The sequence below is a fragment of the Microtus oregoni genome, unplaced genomic scaffold (assembly GCF_018167655.1).
Source record: "Microtus oregoni isolate MIOR12 unplaced genomic scaffold, Mior012 000050F_ref0000143, whole genome shotgun sequence".
In the NCBI taxonomy this organism is placed as follows: Eukaryota; Metazoa; Chordata; class Mammalia; order Rodentia; family Cricetidae; genus Microtus; species Microtus oregoni.
This window is the reverse complement of record NW_024543256.1, coordinates 9,916,856-9,937,264: the sequence shown is the minus strand read 5'-3', so window position 1 is coordinate 9,937,264 and position 20,409 is coordinate 9,916,856. Positions and strand designations below refer to the sequence as shown.

General features: G+C 39.9%; 1 pseudogene; it reads left to right on the top strand.

The window, feature by feature from the left end:
* Positions 1-18,298: 18,298 nt before the first annotated feature.
* LOC121437256 lies at positions 18,299-18,838 on the top strand (annotated as a pseudogene).
* The last annotated feature ends 1,571 nt before the right edge of the window (positions 18,839-20,409 follow it).

The following is a 20,409-nucleotide window of genomic DNA, read 5'->3' as shown; positions in this document are numbered from 1 at the left end:
GAGACATGGAGGTCATGAGTTGTTATTTAGGCAGTCAGAAATACATAGATGAATGTGCTATAAACATGCTAAACATCAACTTTCTTCCCCATGTGAGCAATTAATCAATATTTTATAATATAAGGCATCTCATGACCCTCCAGGGGTATTATGAAACTGAAGGAAAATCATTGCCTTGGAAAAAATAAATTCTGTAACAGGTATTTTTTTTGACTAACACTAGGAAATATCATAGAGTCTACAAAATTTCATTATAGGATAGATGGAAACATGGCTACCAGGAAAAGAACCCAAATTAATATATCACAGTGCCTTCAAATCAACTATATATTTCAACATCTATCTGGTTATCAGTCACTAATTTTTATTTATTGCCAGAGAATACATGTAAATATATGGTTAATTCAAGTAAAGCATCACGCTCTTCCATAAAGCAAATATATGTATTATATATTTCATATATGTATGTATATATATTTCCAATAAGGAGGATCTTTGAGATAGAAGCTTTTGAGGGCTTCTACTAATAAGCATATCAAGCAGATGAACGTCCATGAACTAAATCTCTAAATCATATGAGATCAAAACAGTTTTTCTATGTTTGAGCTTTTGTATTGCCACAGAAGCTATTTCACCACATGCTTTTGTTCAGGTCCATGAAATTGCAGGAGGCAAGCATAATACTTCACTAAAGTCAAAGCACTCCTGCCCTTCTGATCTGAAAATATTTAATCAGATGTCACTGTCTATATCCTTAGAACTCACTTCCTTCACACATGCATTATGATCTGTCATCCAATACAGATTTGTCCAGAGGGAAAAAGAACACAGCAACGACCATGATTCATTGTTAATCCTTGCCTGGCATCATGGCAGGTGTTGGTCAGTGATGAACACCACTGAGATTGTTAGTGACTAAGCAAGGTGTGATCATGTACCTTCAAAGTATCCTTTCACTGGTTTTCCATTAAAACTCTGCAGTTCGAGTTGTGGCCGCTTTGTGATATTTCTACACACCACTTTAATCTTTTCCATCTGTGCAGATTTGAGCTACAAAATGCATTTACTATTTTTCCTTTTAAATTATTAGCTTATCTGTATATGCTCAATCATGTATACCTTAACTGAGCATGTTTTGGAACGGGCCCACTCATGTATATATACATATATTCCCCTGAATCAAACTCTCATGCTTCCTTTACTCTAAAAAAAAATGTTGCTTTGGAAATGATTTTGGTGCTCTCCTAGCCTGTTTGAGGTAAAATATATGTTTTGACTGTTTTATGACTTCACTTTGCTTATTTTGGCTTTGCACTTACCAAAACATGAAATCCTTACATTTGATTACAAAACAGCCAAGTCATGGTGAAAAGTGTGTCAGTTAAATGCATAAGATAGACTCAGAGGCACCAAAATGTATTGGTGTTTTATTATAGAAAGAAAATTCATCACTTCCTCTGGGTTTAGTTTGACCATAATCAACTCATGATTAAATTCTACACTTCTCTCTGTGTGTCTTTCTTCTTTCTAATTTGTGGTATCTGGCTTGTCGGTAGTCTGTCTGTTGTAGCTGATCTATCTGTATTGCCTTTCTCCTATGTGTCGGATCCCTAACAAAGGACTTTGCCCCGTGTTTCCTGAAAAGCACAGAAAACGTCACATGGGGGAAGGAATGAGGAATTACTTTACAGAAATCTTTAACAGAGTTTTAAAAGGGGGATTAAGTTATTAACTCCAACTGACTCCCAAAGCATTCAGTGAGGCAAACACTTGCTATCAGGCAGCATCTATATGCTGCTCACAACATTTAACGGTGTTTGTATGTTATATAAGGACCTGTCTTCTGTTTTCAGAAAATGATAATTATGATACACACACACACACATACACATGCACGCACGCATTGATCTCTGGGTCGGGAAAATAGAAGAGTAGATAGTTTAAGATTGCAGTTATGCATTAGCCTAGTCTGTCAAATCTGATTACATGGAAAATCCAAGAAAAGTAGGGTTGGTTGTTCACATTGTTCTCATAAAAGGTAGGTTAAACAAACAGCCAGAGTACAGCAAGTGATCTCAAGGTATGATTATTAACTTGGCTGTGAGATCCAGCCAAAGTTGCGGTCTCTTAAAATAAAAGAGTTGTCTTCATAAAATTTTATCACCACATAAAAAGGCACAGGAAGCATCTCCACTAGGCCCTTTGCTTTCCTCACCCCTTAAACTCACAACAAATCTGAGAAGAAAGAAGAAGTGGCCTGGATTCAAAAAGACAGGGCTATGTGCTTGCTCCTGCCTTGTTACCGAAGGTCTGGGTTGTTCTGTGAGCATTCCAATGCTCCAATGCTCACTTCACAGAGCAGGAAAATTGACTCAAAAACATCTTATTCTCCCATGACCACCCTGCCTGTACATGGAAGGTAAGTTCAGGATACCCTGAAAAGGATAACATATCCCCCAGGGCTGTGATGGTTCCATGTTTCTCTCCCTTCCAACACCAAGGCCTGAAGCAGAAACTTTGGGACTTAGCTCTAGCACCTCTGTCTCCCCATTCCTCAAGGAGATTCAGCCCCAACTGTAGGGGTCTTGTACCCTCAGCTGAGTCTATAATACCGGGACATGGGCCCCTGCTCTTACAACCAAGCCTTGGAAATGTTTGTTACAATATTGTAATTGAGGTCGCCAGCAAGACAGCAGGTTGCTATGGCAACTGTGCTGCATGCAGGCTAGTCCTTCACATTAGAAATCCTTCCACACAGCTGTCTGCCTTTTGCATTTCACTGAGAGAAAAACACTTCTCTTTTCAGGCTATCACTTGAGAAATCACATTAGTTGGTGCAACTAACTAAGACTGGGCAACATTCTCCAACGTTGCTCATTATGATAAAGGAAAGGAAGACCATACTGTAAACCATTTTGTTTGTATTCAATTCTCAAGAATATACTACTACTACTACTAATAACAATAATAATAATTAATAATAACGACCTTGGGAGGGTATTGCCAGTACTCTGAGATTCAAGGATGTACAGGTCACAGTAAATAACTAGCTGTCTAGGACAAAAACCTGTGTCTGTGCTGGTGGTGGTAGTGGAAATTTGTAGGGCAGCCTGGGCTCTGTCATGAAAAGAAAAAAAAATCTGTGTACAATCTTGTGGCTAAATGATCTAATATAGAAAAGCGCCATTTATATAATGCCAAGGCTATTTTAAAGAATTAGGACTAGAACAAGTGAACATTAGTTAGGGTAATGCCTAGTTGTTGTAAAGATATATTGGTTTACACTGAGGGATAATTGATCCTCCGTTCCTGATGCTTTCTTCCCCATAGAAGGCACCTGTGAACAACAGACACATTGCCTTTCCAATACTCCTTTCTTCATGGCAGAGATGACTTGTCTGATTGGAGAGTTGGGAAAGAGAAATACATTATTCAGCCCAGGCCCTCTTCTTTCACAAAAATTGGGAACAGACTGCTACTGCGTCCATTCGGCCTTCAGAAATGGATCTTACATAACTCCTGCGGCTCTGCTCTTCCGCATCGTTCTGGTTCTCACAATTCAGGGTCTTACTTCAAAGTACCCAACAGACAAATGAAGAACACCACCTACAAAAAGGATAGACATAGGAGCACGCGGCTCTAGGGTACTTCCTGAAGGAGAGGTAACTATTAGGAGTACATAATTCAAGGAGAACTAAAGAACGTGATTTAGCACTGCTGGCATACAGGATTCCTATTGCTTGGGAAAAGTGCATCAGGACAATCAAAGTGCAAGGATTGCAATATATATTTATGTTGCTGTCTGGTGAAGGAGTTCTGTCTGTGTGTGCCTAAGGAAAGCAACTTCCTTGCCAAAAGCCATCCTTGTTATAAGAAGAAATATTTCTGAATACCTGTGAGAAGACACTTTTCAGGGTGACTACTCCAGTTTGGAATGAATACTTAATAAACCAACGTTTGCACTTTTCTTTGAGAGTGCAATGGGTACTCACTTTAAACCTTACAAAATTCGGTTCCGTATGTTTTAAGAGTAGCTAGAAATTTATGGATTGTGAAGATTAACTTTCTAAATCCCTTCAAAAAAGAATTGACAAAGTGTTCAGAAATCTATATACCCCCATAAACCTACACATAGATTATAGTTAAAATTCTAAGGAAGTTTTATCAAGCCTTAGAAGATAATTCAATTGTCATTTAATAACAACAAACTACCCAGGGGGCATGGGACAACACTCACCAAAAGCATAATATTTTCTGTCCAAGTCTGTATCGCAAATCATTAGCCACCATTCGTTCAGTATTCTATCTGGTGATTTCACTCAGCAAGCTGGTTTTTCTGTTCTCTGTGGTGTCTGTTATATGAAGACAAGGATACCCAGAGGTTCCAAACACCCGGAGCATCCAGGAAACTTACTCACCCGGATGATGCACTACTTACTTTTCTATTGCTATGATTAAAACACTATGGCCAAAGCAACTTGTAAAAGGAGGCGTTTATTTGGAGTTTACAGTTCTAGATGGTCAGAGTCCATGATGGTGGAACAAAGACATGGTGGCTGGAACAGCGCTGAGGGCTCACACCTCCTATGGGAAGCAGAGAGAACACACCAAAAATGGAGCATGGATTCTGAAACCCTCAAAGCTCTCTCCCAGTGACACATTTCCTCCAGCAAGGCCACACCTCCTAAGCCTCCCCCAAAGTCCCCACAACTGGTGACCAGATATTCAAATGTCTGAGACTTAAAGGGAATATCCAGCTATCGCGGGTGACTACTTCTGTGGGAGTCTGCTGGAAACTCAGCTATGATGACTGCTGCCTGGAGCCCATTGGTTATGCATAGAGCTTGCCACATTTTGGGCTGCCCGATTAAAATCAAAGATAATCAATCAATGAAGTTCAGATAACTCGTCGTTATTTTTCTGTATGTTTTGTTTTGCATAATAGGTTCTTTTAGTACAAGATGAAGATTTAATCGAATTGCTGAGCATGTTGGCACACACCACCAATCCCAGAATTTTGGAAGCAGAGGCAGGCAGGCTTCTGTGAGTTTGAGGCCTGCCTGGTCTACAAACTGGATATTATGGTTGGTTTTTTTTGACCAAGAAGATTCGTCTTTATAATGAGATTGAGCCTCATCCAGTTAGAGGCTTGAAATGGAAAGATGTTTGACTTGCCCAAATAAGAAGCAATTTTCTTGTTTTTTTATTTTATTGATTTTTATTGAGCTCTACATTTTTCTCTGCTCCTCCATACCTCTCCCCTCCCCTTCAACCCTCTCCCAAGGTCCACATGCTCCCAATTTACTTAGGAGATCTTGTCTTTTTCTACTTCCCATGTAGATTAGATCCATGTATGTCTCTCTTAGGGTCCTCATTGTTGTCTAAATTCTCTGGGATTGTGATTTGAAGACTGGTTTTCTTTGCTTTATGTTTAAAAACCACTTATGAGTGAGTACATATGATAATTGTCTTTCTGGGTCTGGTTTACTTCACTAAAAATGATGTTTTCTAGCTCCATCCATTTGCCTGCAAATTTCAAGATGTTATTTTTTTTCTGCTGTGTAGTACTCCATTGTGTAAATGTACCACATTTTCCCTTCAGTGGAGGGGCATTTAGGTTGTTTCTAGGTTCTGGCTATGACACACAATGGTGCTATGAACATAGTTGAGCACATGTCCTTGTGGTATGATTGAACATCCTTTGGATATATACCCAAAAGTGGTATTACTGGGTCTTGAGGAAGGGCGGTTCCTGATTTTCTGAGAAGTCGCCACTCTGACATCCAAAGGGGCTGTACCAGCTTGCACTCCCACCAGCAATGCAGAAGTGTTCCCTTTTCCCCACAACCTCTCCAGCATAAGTTGTCATCAGTGTTTTTTTTTAACTTGGCCATTCTTACAGGTGTAAGATGGAATCTCAGAGTTGTTTTGATTTGCATTTCTCTGATGACTAAGGATGTTGAGCATTTCCTTAAGAGTCTTTCAGCCATTTTAGATTCCTCTGTTGAGAGTTCTCTGTTTAGGTCTGTACTCCATTTTTTATCAGATTATTCATTCTTCTGATGACCAATTTCTTGAGTTCTTTGTATATTTTGGAGATCAGACCTCTGATGTGGGGTTGGTGAAGATCTTTTCTCATTCTGTAGGCTGTCATTTTGTCTTGTTGACCATGTGCTTTGCTTTACAGAAGGTTTTCAGTTTCAGGAGGTCCCATTTATTAATTGTTTCTCTCAGTGTCTGTACTGCTGGGGTTATATTTAGGGAGTGGTCTCGTGTGCCCATGTGTTGTAGAGTACTTCCCACTTTCTCTTCTATCTGGTTCAGTGTGTTCAGATTGATATTGAGGTCTTTGATCCATTTGGACTTGAGTTTTGTGCATGGTGATAGATATGGGTCTATTTTCATTCTTCTACATGTTGATATCCAGTTATGCCATCACCATCTGTTTATTTTTACTTTTGATATTTTTTGAAGAAGCAATTTTCATGGCAGATGATATTTAGTCTTGAACTAGAACCTTGTTAATTTTTAAAAATTAAAATATCACTACTTCATCTCTCCTTTCTTTTTTTCTATCAAACCCCTCCCATGACTAAAATTTCTCATTCTCAAACCCTTGGTTTCTTTTTCTTTGTTATTATTTCATATATATATGCATAAATATATCAATCCAACCTCCTCAGTCCGTTATATTTTTCTTCCTGATCTGTTTAATGTGCAATGAGTGTTGGGTTTAATATATTTTAAATGATGTCCTTATTTAATCTAATTTTATTCCAATATTCTTTATTACTTGACTTAATAAAAAGGCAGTTGGTTGGGTTTTTGGGGGGAGGGTTCGAGACAGGTATTTTTTGTAGCCTTGGCTGTCCTAGAACAAGCTCTTGTAGACGAGGCTAGCCTCAAACTCACAGAGGCCCTCTGCCTCTCAAGTGCTGGGATTAAAGGCGTGTGGCACCAATGCCTGGCTTGGCAGTTGGATTTTTATATCATCTCAAGCTTAACAGTGTTTTTAAACAGTGATTAATTTTTATTAGAGGAATATAGGTAAACTTATTAGCATTCATGTGCTAAAACAAATATCTTATGTAAAATATAAAGCAATCAGATTGTTGAAAATTTTATAACGTTATTTTAGAAATGTAATTACACGCAAATAGGTCACAATAAAGGTAAAGGAGGGTTACAAATATCATATATGGCCAGGATTTGTTTTCTGTTCATATGCTTATTCAACAATAAACCCAGTGCTTTAAGCACAAAAATAAACAATATCATATTCTTTATCTCATATAGACTTTTCTCCTTTTGAAGTGAAAAGCTGAACTTTCTGTCTTCTGACTCTCTGTACTCCTACTGGAAATAGCTCCTTTTCCAACCAGCCTTCCAGAAAGTTCTGAAAGGTGGTTGGACTGCAGTCTCTCTCCCTTCACGTTTTCTGCTTAGCGCTGTTCAAGCAGTAGTTCAGAAATCTGTCACGAGGTGGCAGCAGAGGACACCCTATTACCAAATGTCTGCTACGAAGCTTCTACAATGCACAGGAAAACATGACGTCGCTATTAAAACCAGTTTATAAAGAGGATGAATCCGATTCTTTTAGAGGACCCAAGAGCTGTATTGTGCATATGAGAAGCTATAGTATAGTCTCTTAGAAAGGTGGTAGGAGAAATTCTAGGAAACCTTTATAGAGTAGGCTAATAAGAGGGTAAAGGTCTGTTGTCTGGAAGGACCCCTCTGCAGTGCGGATATCTCAATTTCTACTGAGATAGGAAGAGTTAAATCAGTGAGTACCAGTGAGGCTTGAGATCATCAACAAACAAAATGGCTTTAATATACAAGAACAGTTTTCAGAAAGATCTAGAAACAAAGTAAACGAATTGCTTTGTTTCATTTGTTACTCTGTGCAAAAAGGTATCCCCTCTCCTTATAAGAAAAATAAAGCAGCTCTTTTAGCCCTTTCATTTCTATCGCATGACCTATAAAGCCCCCTCCACATAGCTGACACCCTTATGGAGGAGCAAACACGGAGTATGTGAGTTTCTGATTCTGAATCACTTTACCTAATATCATTTATAGATTCATCCATTTCCCCGAAAATTTCAGAGGGGGGGGGGAGTAGCCATGGTGACAGAATGCACATCAGATGAAAGTGGCGAAGGCACTACTTGTTGGGAGGAGGGGTACAAGTGCAGATGGCAGTGGGCAATAATAAGAGAGGAGGATCAACAGAGCTCTATGTGATAATGAAACCCCCTACATTATGTGTTAGTTTAAAATAATAATAAGGAAAAATGGGAAAAGAAAAAATGGAGGTGAGTGTTGCCTGGGCAACAGAGTATGGACTGCAACTGAGAAGCTGAGAGGAGGGGAAGATCACGTGTTTGGAGCTTGGCACCAAGCTGTCAGGCAGGGTTTTCTGGATTTGTTCGGATAACAGAAAAAACACATTGGTATCTATCCATGTCTGGACATTTAAAGCTGATATTGATCCCTGCCTCCCACCCAAAACCACCACATAAGTGCAGCAGAAAGTATTCACGAAACACAAATAATAAAAACCGAGAGAGAGAGAAACTGGGGATCAACCTGAAGAGCCGAAAAGCAAAACAACAACCACTGCCTCTTACATCGAACTCAGTCCAAAATGGCGATCCTGCCTCCAGAAATCTCAGAATGAGACTGTGTGAGAGCTGTCTCTTCCATTTTATAAACCTCTCTAGGGCTGGGATTAAAGGCATGCACTGCCCGGTTTCTAAGGCAACTAGTGTGGCTACTGGGATTAAAGGTGTGTGTTACCATTGCCTGGTCTGTAAGGCTGTGCAGTGCGGCTGTTTTACTCTCTGATCTTCAGGCAAGCATTATTTATTAAAATACAAATGAAATACCACGACATTGTTCAGGGTTCTTTTGGTGGGGAGAAGGGATAGCCTCCTCTTGGTGTGTTTGGGGTGAGAAGTAGGTGGCCCTCTTCAAATCTTGCCAATTACATGCAGAGGTGACTTAGGTTCTTTGAGTCTGAGCTTAGGCAGCAGTGAAAAAGGACTGACCAGTTACACAGCTAACGAATACTTGTCCAATGTTCATGCCAAGGAACAGAGCATTAATGGCATTTTTTTTTCTGTTTCTATATTCCTTTGGGTGGGTTTGTTTTTATACAGGGACTCTGTATATCCCTGCCTGGCCTGGGACTTGTTATGTAACTAAAACTGGCCTGAAATTCACAGAGATCTGCTTCCCTCTGCCTCCTGCGTACTGGGATTAAAGACCTGCACCGCCATAATCAGCTACATTGATGGCTTTTAATTGTTGCCACATAGAAGCAGGGTTTTCTTTTTTCTCCTTTTTTTAAAATTAAAAATAGATTGTTTCTTATACAGTATATCCTGATTGCAGTTTCCCCTCCCTCTACTCCTCACAATCCCTCCCCACCTCCTCTCCCCTCTGGATGCACTCCCTTTTTGTCTCATTAGAAAAGAAGAGGCTTCTAAGAGATAACAACCAAACATGACAAAATAAAGCATAATTAACATAAAAACATTGCAGGAGTCTTCTTTAGTGCAAGCTGATACAGGCCCTTTGGATATATGTATGGCAATTTCTCAGAAAATTAGGAAACAACCTTCCTCAAGACACAGTAATACCACTTTTGGGTATATACCCAAAGGATGCTCAATCATGCCACAAGGACATGTGCTCAACTATGTTCATAGCAGCTTTGTTTGTCATAGCCAGAACCTGGAAACAACCTAAATGTCCCATGACTGAAGAATGGATAAGGAAAATGTGGTACATTTACACAATGGAGTACTACACAGCAGAAAAAATAACGACATCTTGAAATTTGCAGGGAAATGGATGGAGCTAGAAAACATCATTCTGAGTGAGTTAACCCACACTCAGAAAGACAATTATATGTACTCACTCATAAGTGGTTTTTAAACATAAAGTAAAAAAAAAAACAGCCCACAAATCACAATCCCAGAGAACCTAGACAACAATGAGGACCCTAAGAGAGACATGCATGGATCTAATGTACATGGGAAGTAGAAAAAGACAAGATCTCCTGAGTAACTTTGGAGCATAGGGACCATGGGAGAGGGTTGAAGGGGAGGGGAGAGGCAGGGAGGGGAGCATAGAAAAGTACATGGCTCAATAAAATCAATTTTAAGAAGCCACTAAAACCCTCATTACATTGAAGCTGAACAAGGCAAACCAACAGAAGAAAAAGAGCCCAAGAGAAGGCACAAGAATCAAAGACCCACTCATTCCCACACTCAGGAGTCCCACAGAAAAACAAAACTGGAAGCTGTAATATGTAAGCAGAGGACCGGGTGCAGACCTGTGTAGGCCCTGCAATTGCTGCTTCAATCTCTATGAATTTATATGAACTTTGATCATGTTGATTTAGAGGGCCTTGTGTTCCTGGTGTTCTCTATTCACTCTGGCTCCCACATTCCTTCTGCCTCCTCTTCCTTGGGGTTCCCTGAGCTCTGAGTGGAGGGATTTGATGGAGACATCCCATTTAGAACTGAGTGTTCCAAGGTCTCTGTCTCTGTCTCTCTCTCTCTCTCTCTCTCTCTCTCTGTGTGTGTGTGTGTGTGTGTGTGTGTGTGTGTGTGTGTGTTTGTGTGTGTGTGTGTGTGTGTGTGTGTGTGTGTGTCTATGTCTCTCACTTGGTGTGTAATTTTTGGCTGTGGTCTCTATATTTTTTTTCCATCTGAGAGGTAGGGTTTTCAAAACTTGACATCTAAGGCAGGCATCATGCAAACCAAATTTTTCTTTTGTAATGACAACACAGATATCATCACTAACGAAGGAAAAATCTCTTTAATATGCCTGGACTTCAAAGTTTTCAAGGCAGAATTTCCTTTTGTGTATTTGAACATCTTGTAAGATCCATTCAACCACAGTCTTGTAAACAATTGAATCCCACATGAATTATATCTTGCTAGGAAGACAGATGTGACCTTGAACCCAACGGGTGAGCTGCAGGAGAGGCTATACTTAGGGAACTGAGGTGTAGTATTTGAGCAACATCTGCTCTTGAATATCTACTTGTGTTTATATGTTTATAGGAATGTGTTTTACCCATAATACAAGTACAAGTGCAGAAGTCTCCAGATGATGAGTTCTCCAGCTATATCACACCTTACTTAGTGCTAGGTATCTACTGCTTCCCTAGAGGACAAAACCCTGACAGTTCAAGCATCTCTTTGGACACACAACTGTCCACTCCTTTCTTGGCTAATAAGTAAAGATTAAATATTGCTTCTTTATGCTTCTTCCTCTTTTCTCTTTTTCTCTTCCTTACTCTTTTTTCTTTCCCTTTCATTTTCAGCGCTCTTTTTCCTTCAAGGATTCCAAAGAGACACTTCTATGTTCCCTGCTTATTCTTCATTTAGCCCTGACTAACTCCCTATCCTACGGCATTTGGTCTCTGTTCTTGGGATTGTAATGAACACATTCTCCAAGGAAGCTGTCTACTTTTTAAATCACTAAGTTCAAAGAATTTACAGAATTGGGTTAGCATGCTACTTTTTATCTTTAATGACTTTCCAAAAGAGGCATGCTTGTGCAGCCTGCTTCTTTTAACAGCAGATCCGTGACAGCTTCTCAGGCTCAGAAGCATGCATTTTGGGGACTCATCCAAGCTGTCTCACTCCCTGACTGTGCAGCCTTAAACAAAGACATCACTTACTCTGTCTCAGTTTTTCATCCATAAATGAGGATTAGCTACATTTTCTGTTTCGTGAAAACACAGTAAGCATTAAATGGCTGTACAACTTTTATTTAAAAAGTATTTTTCAATGGGTTGGAAAGATAGCTCAGTGGTTAAGGACACTAGGTAATAGGTTCAATTCTCAGCTTCCACATGTTGCCTCAAAATCCTCTGTAACTCTAGTTCCAGAGGGTCCAACTCATCTTCTGGCTCCCACAGGCACTGGCACACAGACATACGTGCAGGTAAAATGCCTGTGCACACAAAATACAATCAAATAAATCTTTTAAAAAGTACTTTCCACAAAGAAAATTTTAGCCATTATAATGCCATGTTTTTTTGCTTGATTTATCATTTGTCCCTTTACTATCCATATGTTATGAAATGATGCTCACAGTTAATTGCCTTTGGGGTATGCTGTTAAAAACATTGTGGGTTACAAAAGTTAATATTTAGTTTTTGTATATACATGCATGTACATCTACAGAAATACAAAAACTAGTGAAAAATTTCATGAGGAACATTATATACATAAACTCATTAGTAAACACCCTGATAAGTCTATTATAATGTTAAATTATTTATCTCCTTTCCTATGATAATTGTAAGAATAATAAACATCTACTATCCTGGCAATTGTATAAAAAAAAGGCAATTGGGAGAAATGTAAGCATTCTCAGATAAAACCAACCTCAGAAAAGACATTGTTATTCTTTTAAAAAAATGATTTTTATCATATATGAGTGTTTGCCTACAGGTATGAAAGTGCAGCCCATGTGTGTCTGGTGCTCATGGAGATGAGAGGAGGGCATCAGATTTCTTAGAACTGGAGTTACAGATAGTTGTGAGCTGCTGCATAGGTGCTGGGACCCAAACCATGACCTTCTGCAAGAGCAGCAAGGGTTCTTAACCACTGAACTATATCTGTAGTTCCCTGAAACAGAGACTCTTCTTGAAACTTACAAAAGTGTCAGAATATAAAAAGAGCCTTTTCTAGAAACAATAGAATTTCCCTTCAATTTCAGTCCGTAACAATAACCATTAATTTACATTGATTTCCAGTTGACTGGAATAAATGAAGATACTTGTTTTAGCTGTATGTTTTTCAAAGACGTGTTGAAGTACCAGTTCTAAGTGCCCATCAATGTGGTCTCAGGAATTACTAGAATGATATCAATATGGTGGGACTTAAGTTCAGTATGTCTTGTGTCTCTATAAGATGAAAATACCATCGAGACAGAAACATACAGCTAGGACATTGAACAGTATGGGCATAGATTAGAATGATGTCTCTGCAAAGAAGAAAGGTCAATAATGTAATTCATGACCACCAACAATGCATAGGTAGAAACAAAGAAGTATTCTTCTCAGAGATTCAAAATCAACAGCAAAGCTAACCTGGGTTTGAGACTTTCAATTATTACAACAGCAAAGCTAACCTGGGTTTGAGACTTTCAATTATTACAACAGTGAAGGATTGCATTTCAGTGGTTTTAAACCACACGTTTGTTGTGGTTTCTCTTTTTCCTTCTGTTAACCATAAGACTGTAAGCATTATGGTAAGCTCAGAAGCAGGCCATGATGAATCAATGTACTTACTTAGGAACCACAAAGCTGATGTTCAAATCTAAGTTTTATTCATTTGCCAGCTCTACCTTCACTGTGCATCAGGTCTCTTTTATTTAAAATCAGGTGCCAGGAGCCACTCCATGTATGCCGCTGTTATGATTAATGAGCATGTACAAATTTAAGACTCATAAGAACATCAAGAATGGAGGACATCACATCTTAACAATTTTCATTTTCATTCCCAAAATGGCCATTAGTAAAATATTATTTTTCATTACATGAATTAATATTTATTGTCATGCATTAACTTTTATAACATGATGTCCATAGTGGTGGTATGAGAATAGTTTATAAAAACATCAGTATCTTTTTGTATCACTCTGATTCTTAAAGTTATAATTCATTTTGCTTGCTAGCAGTATTTTCTAAGTAATGGTGTTAATAATGCTTCTCCGTGAGTAATAGAACTACTGGATATTTAACAATTTTATTTCTTTCATGTCTTTTTCACTTTTGTCTACAACAAGAATATCCCTGGTTTGGGAAATGAAAACTTAAGAATAAATAACTATCCTCAGACCTTTGTATAGGAAAGCAAGACAATAATAGCAGGGGAATATCCTTAAGCTGAGGGAATTAGGAAGCAGGTGGTCTAGAACTAGTTCATTGTTCTGTCTTCATGACAATCCAAGATGTATACCTTCAGTCAGGGACAACAGAAATCCTCGGGGAATGAGCAGCTACATCTCTCAGATAACCCTCAGTTTCAGTAGTCAGAATCTATCTCCACTTTCCTGGGTTTCACTGAAGTATACTAACTAAATGAGTTTCTTAGCATGTTTCTCTCTGAACTCTCCCAAAGCAAAGGCTATTTAATTGGCCTTAGACCCTTCTGTTTATCCACCTAGTTTATCCACCAATGACTCCAGAGGGGAGGGAAGGTGAAAGGCACTGTGAAATTGCCCCAAAATCAGACTCTATAGTGTCCAGTGAGATTCAGTATAAAAGCAGAGTAACAGGCACAATTGGCCCAGGGCCCTGGGAGCATCTGCAGAATTTGCTGCTGCTCATTAAAGCACAGAACATAAGAAAACGAGTGTGTGCATTTTAATAGCTCTAATAGAATATATGCATGCAAAAGGGCTCTAACAGAAAACACACCTGGGGAAAGGTGTGTTTCAGGAGCTCTAATAGAAAATATACATGGAAGGAAACACAGTTTATTAGTTCTAATGGAAAACATGTAAGGGGGCACATACCCAAGTCACATGTTGAAATGTTAATGTCTATTTGTTCTTCTTTATCCCTCCCAATAGAACAAACACACAACAAAAATTATCCACATTTCATGTGATGGTTTATACTTATGAAATAAAGCAGCAATGACAATTATTAAGAACAAACTCCAAATTATTGATAATGATTATTACCAGGAGGAAGGAGGTTATTATATTAAAAAAGAATTTGAATAAGTTTCAACTGTGAGGTGTGCATAAGTTTCAAAATGTGATGATTTATATATTAATATAACAATTTAAGGTTGTTACAATTTTTTACAAGTCTTTCATAAGTATATTTTAAAAAAGAGAAAAGTGACAACATCACACTGATTATTCTAGAAGGGTTAGCAGTGTAGGAAATGTAAGTTTGACAGCTGTTTTAATGATAAGTGATTCAGGTAAGAATCCTAAATGGAGGCTCTAGTCTATCTGCGCCATAACTCACAGCACAGCAGTCCTTGTGTTACCATGGTAACCATGCTAGCCAGAAGAGATGGGAAAAACAACCTCTCACCGCCCTAATCTTGTTTTTGTATGAGTTAGGAACCCATGCAAACTGGCATGATGCACAATAATTAACCTCATGTATTCCTATATCATCCCCCTTACACAGAAAACACAGCTGGAAGCTTCAGTAGTACATATATTAGCGTATACATAAAACCCCAGATGTTATCCCCCCTCCCTTGCCGTTTTCTCTCCTTCTCCTTCCCTTCTTCTCTTTCTCTCTTCCTCCCCCCCTCTCCAAGATCCCAGAAATTTATAAAGACAAATTGATGAAGGGTAAAAAAGGAACAACATACAATCAATACATTCATTCAATTCTGAAAGTATTTATTTTTAAAATTTAAAAATTCTTTTGGAAACTATTTTTTTTTCAGAACTATACAGATGGCTCTGCAATTAACGGCAACTAATGCTCTTGCAGAGGACCTAAGTTTGATTTCCAGCATCCAAATCTGTTGGCTAACAACTGCCTCTGACTCCAGCTCCGGGGGGAGGGGGGTCGATGCTTCTGGCTTCTGTGTGCTCCTGCACTCATACACACACACACACACACATAATAGCTCACCAACTGCAGCCAGACAGGGAAGGAAACAGCAGAGGTCTAAACTAGTCTCTCTGAATGTGGGTGACAGTTGTACGGCTGGGGCAGACTGCAGGGCAACTGGCGTTGGCACCAGGATTTATCCCTACTGCATATACTGGCTTTTTGGGATCCTATTCTCTTTGGATGGATAACTTGCTCAGCCTAGGTATAGTAGGGAGGGCCTTGGACGTTCCCCAAAGCAATGTGTCTTACCCTCTCTGAGGATTAGATGGGGGTGGGGGTGGAGAAGTGGAGGCAATGGGAGGAGGGGAGGGAGTGGGAACTGGGATTGATATGTAAAATAAAGAAAGATTCTTTTCTTTTTTAAAAAAATAAAAGGAATTAAAAACTTTAGTTCTTCAGTTGTACTCAAAACATTTCATATATTCAACATTAACAGTAGCTAGTAAGTACTTTCTGGACAAGATAGATACAGAAGACTTTCATCTCTATGGAAATGTTATTTTTTTGTTCTTTTTTTTATTGAGAAAAGGAGAAAAAAAACATAAACAAAAAACAAGTTTCCACCTCCTCCCAGCCTCCCATTTCCCTCCCCCTCCTCCCACCCTTCTCCCCCTCCCCCCACTCCTCTCCCCCTCCCTCTCCAGTCCAAAGAGCAGTCAGGGTTCCCTGCCCTGTGGTAAGTCCTAGGTCCTCCCCCCTCTGTCCATATCTAGGAAGGTGAACATCCAAACTGGCTAGGCTCCCACAAAGCCAGCACATTAAGTAGGATCAAAACCCCGTGCCATTGTCCTTGGCCTCTCATCAGCCCTCATTGTTCTCCATGTTCAGAGAGTCCGGTTTTATCCCATGCTTTTTCGGTCACAGTCCAGCTGGCCTTGGTGAGCTCCCAGTAGATCAGCTCCACTGTCTCAGTGTGTGGGTGCACCCCTCGTGGTCCCGACTTCTTTGCTCATGTTCTCCCTCCTTCTGCTCCTCATTGGGACCTTGGGAGCTCAGTCCAGTGCTCCAGTGTGGGTCTCTGTCTCTATCTCCATCCATCACCAGATGAAGGTTCTATGATGATATGCAAGATATTCATCAGTATTGCTCTAGGATAGGGTCATTTCAGGTTCCCTATCCTCAGCTGCCCAAGGAACTAACTGGGGACCTCATCTTGGGCACTTGGGAGCCCCTCCAGGGTCAAGTCTCTTGCCCACCCTAAAGTGGCTCCCTTAACTAAGAATTGTGGTTCCGTGCTCCCCTATCCACCCTTCCTTTATCCCAATCCTCCTGTTTCCCCAAGTCCCCCCTCCTTCCCTTCTATCTTTTCTCTCCCCATCTCCTCTTACCCCCATCCCACCCCACCCCCAAGATCCCAATTTTCTCCCCGGCAATTTGGTCTACTTCCCTTAGCCAAGAGGATAACTATATGTTTTTCCTTGGGTTCCCCTTCTTACTTAGCTTCTTTAGGTTGACCTATTGTAGACTCCGTGACCCTTATTTATGGCTAGAAACCAACTATGAGTGAGTACATCCCATGTTCATCTTTTTGGGTCTGGGACACCTCACTCAGGATAGTGTTTTCTATTTCCATCCATTTGCATGCAAAATTCGAGAAGTCATTGTTTTTTACAGCAGCGTAGTACTCTAGTGTGTATATATTCCATACTTTCTTCATCCATTCTTCCATTGAAGGGCATCTAGGTTGTTTCCAGGTTCTGGCTATTACAAATAATACTGCTATGAACATAATTGAACAAATGCTTTTGTCATATGATAGAGCATCTCTTGGGTATATTCCCAGGAGTGGTATTGCTGGGTCCAGGGGTATGTTATTAATATTCACTTATATATAACATGGCAATTTCACCCTTACTGAATGAGAGAAAAATAGTATTTTAATTGTACATATTTTAAAGTTGAAAGGTTAACACAATAATTCAGAAATGCTACCAGTAATAAGGTGGAGGACCCTCTCTGTATGGAAGCTAATCATGTATAACCGTCATAATTTATTTTCTCCTGCTGTGATGAAAGATCCTGCCAAAAAAACATTTAAGGCATAAAGTGTTTTTCTGGCTCACAATTCCAGGTTACGATCCATCATTTTAGGGGAAGTCAAGGTAGCAGGAACTCAAAGCAGCTAATCAAACTACATCCATAGCTAAGAGCACTCTTATATAACCTGGGATTCCCCGCCCAGAGAATGGTACCATCAATGATGGGTGGGGGCTCCAAATAATCAAGATAACCCCCCAGAGATATGCCTGAAAGCTGACCTAATCTAAACAATCCTTCACTGAGACCTCTAGGTGATTTTAGACTGTGTCAAGTTGGCACCAAATCTAACCATCACCCTCACTTAAAAACATAACACACCTTTCTAGATCCATTTAATAAAAGGGTGAGGGTGAGCTACCAATGCAATCGTAGTAAGAAACTCTAATCTCCAGTCTGAGCAGTGAAAAAACATTTCTCCCTAAGAAGAAATCCACTTTTGAGAAATGGTTGACAAAGAACGTATCAGTTAAGCCTACTACAATAAGGCCTCCAAAAGACCAGAAGCTAAGCTAAGGGAATTCCCATATCAAAAAGATCAAGCAAGTTGAATGTCAAATAAAATGGCTGAAATAGGCAGTGGCTGTAATGGGTGATGGACTGGTCAGGGGAGTAGCTCAGTGGTCGTAGGCCACCAGCTCTGAGCAGACCATGAAGGCAAGGGCCTTTTTGCTACCGAGTTTCAACCAGGATCAAGTTGGGTGGATGGCTGGGGAGACACTTGAGCTGATCTTGGAGCAGACACCCCAGGATGCGTCCACCAAGAAGCTGAGTGACAGTCTCAGTCGAATCAGAGATGAGTTAGACAGCAAGATGGAGATGCAGAGGATGATTGCTGCCGTGGATACAGACCCCAGACCTCCTCCCACCCCCCCACCACACACACACACAGGTCTTCTGTGTGGCAACTGACATGTTTGCTGATGGCAACTTCAGTTGCTGCCCTTTTCTTCTTTGCTAGCAAGCTGATGCTTAAAGTCCCGTGTAAAGGGTCCAAGCTACTCAGAACCACCATGGGCTGACACTGGACTTCCTCCTAGATCGGCTGTCTGGCTCCAAAAACCAGGGTGGCTGGAATGGCCTCCTCTTATACTTCGGTCCCCCACATGGCTGACAGTGGCAATTTTTGCATTTGGAATTCTCAATGCCTCACTCAGCATCTGGAAGAAGATAGGCTGAGGTCGTCCACTGCCTTGCACTGTGTCTTTTCTTCATACATTGTGGTATTTTTTTTCTGGGATGAATGGGGAGAGGGGATAGGCATTTTCTCATTTTTGTAATTATTGGTCTGGCTGGGTATTGTGGCCTGGGAAGGGAACAATAAACCTCAGGTCCACTTTGAAGTAAATAACTGAAATACATTTAAAATATCCATTGTAGAAATAGCATCAACCAATAAAGACAATAAGAAATGAACTAATTTAACTTCCTTTCAAGGACTTGTGGAAGGGAACTATTTCACTGTTTTTTAAAAAATATAAAACATTGCAAACGAATTTAGCATTCATGCTAGTCTTCCCATGCTAAATTACTTCATTATTACCAATGACTAGAGGAATTAATAGTAAAAGTTCAGCTAATGAGTAAATATAAATTACAGAATTGGAACATCAAGTATGACAAGTCACAGAGACAGATTTTTGTTTACATTGATGTACAGAGCAATCTAGAAACCTCAAAACAAAAATTATCTTTTGGCTGCTTCCACATAGAACTTTCATTTCTGGATAACATGAGGGTCTGGAGTCTTGACAGCAACCCTTTTATACTGGAACTCTTCCCCTTTCTACCAGACAGCTAGAAATCTCTGTAGGATGGGCTTGGTTCAAAGTGCCCCCCCCCTCCATTTCTAGTCACTTGTGTTCATGCTGCAGCTCATAATTCTGTCACAAGATGGCGCCAATAAACCCATTATCAGGGAAAAATACTGCCCTGTTTTAACTCTACATGACTGCAAGCAGGCGGACTATTTGTTTGCCAGGGCGGAAAAGAACCAGGGAGAAGTGGGCAAGAGAAGAGGGGAAGAGTAGTAAATAGCTGAATATAAGCAAGGTACAACAATACATAAGTATATCAACTAAATTCGTTATTTTATGTTTAAAAGAATAAATTGAAAAATATAAAGCAATATGTTGTACGTGCTTGTATGTCATACAAGGAGAAAAATACTTCAATTATGACCTAACTTATAACTTTACATAGAGAATGATTCTAGCCCTGTTCAAAAAAATACCTTTAATGTGTGTAAACTCATTTCAGCAATCCATGGCATAAAATTTCAGGTAGCTCCATCTTCTTTTGGCAGTAGCATGTAGGAAGAAGGTATTCTTTAGTACGGTGCAGGTAGGAGGTGATGGAGAAAGGATGGGGGTGTCAAACATGAGGTCTTGGTAGCTGTGCCCATGATGTCGCAGAAAGGGGTTGAGTGAGAGGGGAGAGAAGGCAGCCTGAGAAGCCTGTACAAACAGGGGTGACTGTTGTGTGGTGATTTTCTTTCCCTCTGGTCATAGAAAGATGCCATCTTCGATTTTGTCTCGGTAGCCACGGCAACCAGAGCAGAACAATACATTGCTAGCCAGCCTTTTGGTGATGGTAATGGAGCTATTGGCATTCGCTAGGGAGGGTCTGGAGACCCTGGGCTGGGGATTCTAGGTATAATCCCTCTCCTAGTTGCAAGTTATCTTACAAGATACTAGATGATTTAAAGCAGTTTTATGATGCAGCTTCGAGGACGTCACCATTCCCAACGG